Source organism: Mobula hypostoma, chromosome 18 (genome assembly GCF_963921235.1).
Source record: "Mobula hypostoma chromosome 18, sMobHyp1.1, whole genome shotgun sequence".
In the NCBI taxonomy this organism is placed as follows: domain Eukaryota; kingdom Metazoa; phylum Chordata; class Chondrichthyes; order Myliobatiformes; family Myliobatidae; genus Mobula; species Mobula hypostoma.
In genome coordinates, this window is record NC_086114.1 from 23,824,840 (window position 1) to 23,831,667 (window position 6,828).

The window sequence follows — 6,828 nt, forward strand, 5'->3', positions numbered from 1 at the left end:
AACATGGAAATAAATATTTTGCATCAGTCTTTACTGTGAAAGACACCAGCATTATGCCAGAAATTTGATAGTCCCAGGGGGCAGAAGTGTGTGAAGTTGCCATTTACTTGGGCGAAGATGCTTGGGAAGCTGAAAGGTCTGAAGGCGGACAGGTATTCTGGACCAGAGGGACTACACCTCAGGCTTCTGAAAGAGGTAGCTGAAGGGACTGTGGTGGCATCAGTAATGTTCTTTCAAGAATCACTAGATTCTGGGTTGGTTCCAGAGGACTGGAAATTATATGCCAGTTAGTCTGACTTCAGTGGTTGGGAAGATGCTGGAGTCCATTATTAAAGATGACGTTTTGGGGTAGTTGGAGGCACATGATAAAATAGGCCAAAGTCAGCACAGTTTCCTTAAGGGGAAATCTTCCTTGAGATATCTGTTGGAACTCTTTAAGGAAACAACAGGCAGGATAGACAAGGAGAGTGGATGTTGTTCACTTGGATTTTCAGAAGGCCTTTGACAAGATACTGCACATGAAGCTAAACAAAATTAAAAGCCCATGGTAGTACAGGAAAGATTGGCCGACTGGCAGGCAGGAAGCAAAGAGTGGGAATAAAGGGGACTTTTCTAGTTGGCTGCCAGTGACTAGTATTGTTCCACAGAGGTCTCTGTTGGTACTACTTCATTTCAAGTTATACGTCAATGATTTAGATGATGGAATTGAAGGGCTTTGTGGCCAAGTTTGCAGACGGTACGAAAATAGATGGAGGGCAAGTAATATTGAGGAAGCAGAGAGTTTGAAGACGGACTAAGATTAGGAGAATAGGCAAAGAGGTGGCAGATGTACAGGTGTCCCCCGTTTTTCGAACATTCGCTTTACGACACCTCGCTGTTACAAAAGACCTATATTAGTTACCTGTTTTCGCTAACAGAAGGTGTTTTCACTGTTACGAGAAAAGGCAGCTCGCGCACCCCGAGTAGCCAAGCTCCTCTCCCGGAACTGCATTCTAGCCGGCATTGCTTAAACACATGAATGTGAACATCCGTGCTTTGTGCCGATTTATTTTGAGCATCCATTAGCAAGATGAGTTCTAAGGTATCAGAAAAGCCTAAAAGAGCTCCTAAGGATGTAACACTTAGCATAAAACTAGACATAATTAAGCGTTTCGATCGTGGTGAACAAAGTAAGGACAAGCAACACACATCAAAGTTGCTGGTGAATGCAGCAGGCCAGGCAGCATCTCTAGGAAGAGGTACAGTCGACGTTTCAGGCCGAGTCGATTGTACCTCTTCCTAGAGATGCTGCCTGGCCTGCTGCGTTCACCAGCAACTTTGATGCGTGTTGCTTGAATTTCCAGCATCTGCAGAATTCCTCATGTTTGCGAAGTAAGGACAAAGTGAGTTTGGCTTGAGGAAGTTGACGAAGATGATGTTCCAAGAGGTTTTGGCATCCCATGACCAAGAACTGATAAATGAAGAGTTAATGCAATTGGAAGAGGAAAGGATAATGATCGAAACCGAATGCAGTAGCAAATGGACTGAAAGTGAAGTCGTCCAGGAACTGAACGTGAAGCAAACTGCGTGAGATTTTTGCTGCAATGCTTGCAGAAAACTACGATTTTAATTTTGAAAGGGTACGTAGGTTTAGGGTATATTTGCAGGATGGCTTGAGTGCTTACAAAGAATGGTATGATAGAAAAGTGTGCAAGGCTAGCAGTCAAGTATACTGTCGTTTTCTTTCAAATCTTTTTATTATTATATTATTCAAAAATAACACGAGTACATCGAAGTAAACAAGACTTACAATGTCTCAAGGGAAAAAAAAACAATTTTAAGGATTGAAAAATTTTGGTGATAATAAAAAAAACCAAACCCTACTAAGCAGAAAAAGTGGGAGGAAAACCCATTAGGAGTACAACCCGGAGCCATGCATCATAATCTAATCTAATCTAATACAAAAAGCTTCTAAAGATAAACATCAAACCGCCAGCAAGAAAAAAATATATACCGAAAATTTACAATTAGATCGTGGAGGAAATCTATCAATTAACTCAAATGATAATAACGAGCAAATGAACCCCATCTTTTCTCAAAATCAAATAAAGGTTCAAAGGTTCAACATAATGGCGGGAGGAGAGAGAGCAGTGCGCCACGTGTGCTCAACCCTCTGGCGAAAATGATATCATATCTGTTTAATAGGGGCCGTGGACAATTCTGATTTGATGGAGATAGATGTGAAAGCACAGAGGAACATCTGGAGAAATTTCTGAAATGCCAGTTCGCTGCTGTTGTTACTGCGCGGTCGGGAATCTTCCGGAGGGAAGGCCTCAAAATCCCCGGCTTTGCCTGAGGTTGGCGACCGAGATTGAGGTCGAATCGTTCGGACAGAGATGGCGCTCAGTACTCGGTGTCGGAGAGCTGATCAAATGCTCGAAGTTTTCGGATGACTCAGAGTCAGATCGTGGTTAGGTATGGCAGGGAGAGTTTTTCCTCTCTTGTCTCCGTCTGCGTGAAATGTGGGACATTTGAGAGACTTTGAACTTTTTAACTGTACTCATGGACTTCTTCATCAAGTTATGGTATCGTTGCACTGTTGTAACTATATGTTATAATTATGTGGTTTTGTTAGTTTTTTCAGTCTTCGCCTGTCCTGTGTTTTGTGATATCACACCGGAGGAAATATTGTATCATTTCTTAATGCATGCATTACTAAATGACAATAAAAGAGGACTGCGTGTCTTCATAATCTAATTTTCTCCAAACTAAGACATAGCATCACTTGAGAGAACCATTGTGACAAAGTGGGAGCTGATGTATCCTTCCACTTCAACAAAATGGCCCTCCGAACTATCAATGTAACAAATGCAGTAACATGTTGGTCAGACACCACGGATATTTTGAGGAATTATTCCAAAAAGATACTGCCGTTTTTCAAGCCTTTCACATCAGCCACAGCAGACGATGAACCTCAACCTTCGACATCGAGGCAGGCAGACATAGAAGACGAGCTGCCTGCCCTGATGGAAACAGACGATGATGAGATGACACCCCAGTGTCCCACCACTCCAACCTCTGACGACTCAGCCTAACACACCATCATCAGTGTGCTCGCTGTCTTCCCAATTCCGGTAAGTGTATGGGGTGTCAGGGAGGGGTAGCACCTCTGGTGGGGGAACATGTCGCGTCCTTTTCAGGGCGGTTAGTCCACCTTTGGTCCCCACCTGGCACTCAGCTCTCACCTGTGGCTCCCCATAGCTGTTTGCATGCGACAGCGGCCACACCCCGGGCAACGGCTTCCACAAGCCAGCTAAACCAGGTGAGGGTAGCCGACGGGTCTCAAACCCTCGGTGAGATAGGGAGTTGTCTATCCCAGCATGTGAAGACAGACTCCGGCGGATTGAGCGGATGAGACCAATGGAAGGTCCAACGGTCAAGAAGGCGGTCTCTGCAAGCGTCGTGGAACGTGTAGAGCAGGACAAGACACAGAAGACGTCCTGGTCATCCACTGCGCCTAGTCCCATCTCCAGCCGTCTAGAGTCTGTCTTGCCACTAGATCCAGATGAGAATTGGGAAGAGAGAGTGAGGCTGACGCTGCGCAACTCTCCCTCACTTAATTCCAAATCACGCGCTAGTCTCGACACCATCATAATGGTGTCGAGGTCCTCATCGACGTCAACGATGGACAAACAACAAGTGATACTACTCTGTACGTACATTATTTCTACTTTATAAAGGCTGTGTATTTTTATGTGTTATTTGGTATGATTTGGCAGCTTCATAGCTTAAAGGTTACTGGAGAGAGTGCTTCTGCCGAGAGCGCATACTTTTGACAGAACTAGAATATAAAAGCAAGGATGCAATACTGAGGCTTTGGTCAGACTGCACTTGGAGTATTGTAAGCAGTTTTGGGCCTCTTATCTAAGAAAAGATGTGCTGGCATTAGAGAAGGTCCAGAGGAGGTTCATGATAATGGTTCCAGAAATGAAAGGGTTAACATATGAGGAGTGTTTGATGGCTCTGGGCCACTACTTGCTGAAGTTTAGAAGAATGGGTGGGAAGGGGAGAATCTCATTGAAACCTATTGAATATTGAAAGGCCGAGATATAGTGGATGTGGAGATGTTTCCTAGTGAGGGAGTCTAGGACTAGGACCAGAGGGAACCACTTCAGAATAGAGGAACATCCCTTTAGAACAGAGATGAGGAGGAATTTCTTTTGCCAGAGGATGGTGAATCTGTGGAATGGGTTGCCACGGTCAACGGTGGAGGCCAAGTCACTGGGTATATTTAAATCTGAGGTTGATAGGTTCTTGATTAGTAAGGGTGTCAAAGGTTATGGGAAAAGGGTAGGAGAATGGGGTTGAGAGGGGAAATAAATCAGCCATGATGGAATGGGAAGCAGACTCAATGGCCTAAATGGCTTAATTCTACTCTCATGTATTATGATCTTACTTATCTACCTACATTGCACCATCTGTAACTGCAACATTACCTCAGTCTAATTATGTGCGGCATAATCTGTCTGTCCAGCATACAAAACAAAAGCTTTTTTTTGTCTCATGTGACACTAATAAACCAATACCAAATGTTTAAAATATCACCAACTTATCCACCCAAGTGCACATTCCATAAACGCAACAAGCTGTGGCAAAGTCTACCATGAGAACAAGGACAAAGCAAACATTGATTTATACACAAGAAAATCAGCAGATGCTGGAAATCCAAAGCAACACACACAAAATGCTGGGGGGAGCTCAGGTCAGGCAGAATCTATGGAAATCTATGATGTTTTGGGCTGAGTCCTTTCCTCAGGAGTACAGGCCCAGAGCTGTCAAATGCCCTCATATGTTAACCCTTTCATTTTTGGAATCATTTCTCTGAACCTCCACTGGTCTTTTCCAATGCCAGCACATTGTTTCTTAGTTAAGGGGCTCAAAACTATTCAATTTATATTCATGCTCCCCCTCCCCTCAACGACCCAGACTTTTGGAAAGTAGAATAACTTTGTCATTTTCATGCTTGGCTACAAATCTTCAAACACTGTGTATTACAAACAAGAGAATATCTGCAGATAACAGGAATTCTGCAGATGCTGGAAATTCAAGCAACATACATCAAAGTTGCTGGTGAACGCAGCAGGCCAAGCAGCATCTATAGGAAGAGGTGCAGTCGACGTTTCAGGCCGAGACCCTTCGTCAGGACCTGTCGAAGGGTCTTGGCCTGAAACGTCGACTGCGCCTCTTCCTATAGATGCTGCTTGGCCTGCTGCGTTCACCAGCAACTTTGATGAATATCTGCAGATGCTGGAAATCCGAGCAACACACACAAAATGCTGCAGGAACTCTGCCAGCTCGGCAGCATCTATAGAAAAGAGTAGAGTGGTACTCTTTTCCATAGGCGCTGCCTGGCCTGCTGAGTTCCTCCAGCAGTTTGTGTATTGTGTATTACAGGCAGTTTTCCATTATGAAAGTAAGTTAACTTCTGTTGACAATATCACAGATGGCTTGATCACTGAAGTACTTGCCAAACAGCTAAAGGATATGAATCAGTGTTAACCGAGAGATACAACACACACCAACAATGTGAGAGCTACAACAGACATTACTTGATCTCAAGGCAAGATTGTGTTGAGTGAGAACTAGCTGACGGAATGGTTTCACAGTTCAGGCAATGGGTCTCCAACCTGAGACTGTTAACTCGTTTTCTCTTTTCACAGATGCTGTCCGACCTGAGTGATGTTATTTCTGTCTAACATTTGCATTAATTTACATTTCTAAATCCACACCTCTTCTCCCAATCGTGCCCTTTAATCTCTCTCTCCCTCCACAATTCTTCCTCCAACGCCCTCCCAACCACTCGCCCTCTTCTCCTTTATCCTCGCTCACACTCATCCCAAATCCGTCCACCCTCTCCAACTTTTACCTCTCTCCCCCTCCACCTTCTATCCCGCAAACCCTCTCCCTTCCACCTTCTCGGCCTCCTCTTCCCAGGAAGGCCAGAGCCGCGGCCGCGCCGGCACATCAAGCCCCGAGGCGGTTGGGTCTGGAGGAGACCTATCTCCAGGCCGCTTTGCCCGGGATCGGACGCGCCACCTCCCGCAACTCCCCTCCGCTCTCACTCACCAGCTGCCGGCGCCCGGCCTGGGGAGGCCGCTGTCAATCATCCGTCCACCGTGCCAGTCTCCCCATCCGAGAGCCCAGACCCCGCCTACTGAGCCGCGGTAGCCAATCAGCAGCCGGCAGTGAGCTGCGGTTGCCCAGTTCGGCTCTCCCAGCTAGACGTCGCGTTCAGGTCGAGTGTTCTGCAGAGAGAAGGGGTAGGGTGATTCATGAGAGCATATCTCCCGCCGCACTTTCTGTTCCTCTATTCAATACCCAGGGATTCAATTGCAGAACGCTGTGTTCTCAGCGCTGCACGATTCAACATTGATACTTCCTGGACATGAAATGTAATATCAACCATTCCTCTGCCATTTCTCTCTGTGCAATTCAACTAGATGCTTTGGATGTGAAGCTCCGCTACATTCATAATAGGATTGATCTACCCCGTCAGGAAACACATATTACCACCATTCCAAGGGCAATGCTGCTTCTGGGTTATTCCTGGTGCACTCAGTCCAGGTTGCGTTGGTCAATTGTCACTGGACAGTGCTCACCTGGGACACTTGTCAATATGTCTCAAATTTACCTTCGAATCTCTGGCAGCACCCACCAACTGCATCAGTTCCATCATCCCAGAACTCCACTTTGAGCTCGTAATCGTTCAAGACCATTCAACTCCCAACACTCCAATTTCTCAAGGCTTTTGACAAAAGGCTGCTTTGTCCAACCTTATATCACACTGCA

At 45.6% G+C, this 6,828-nt stretch overlaps 1 protein-coding gene across 7 annotated transcripts in view; it reads right to left on the minus strand.

Annotated features, from left to right (window-relative positions):
* slc29a3 (solute carrier family 29 member 3) overlaps nucleotides 1–6,183 on the minus strand; it is a 33,114-nt gene extending 26,931 nt beyond the window's left edge. For 4 of the 7 annotated variants that reach the window (XM_063070592.1, XM_063070600.1, XM_063070598.1 and 1 more), the window contains exon 1: nucleotides 6,106–6,183. The gene's annotated coding sequence lies outside the window, so the exon portion shown is untranslated. Of the gene's footprint in view, nucleotides 1–3,224; nucleotides 3,293–5,905; nucleotides 5,925–5,951; nucleotides 6,081–6,105 lie in introns of those variants that run through there. The other 3 variants (XM_063070593.1, XM_063070595.1, XM_063070594.1) reach the window with 3 other exon arrangements.
* Between the last annotated feature and the right edge of the window lie 645 nt (nucleotides 6,184–6,828).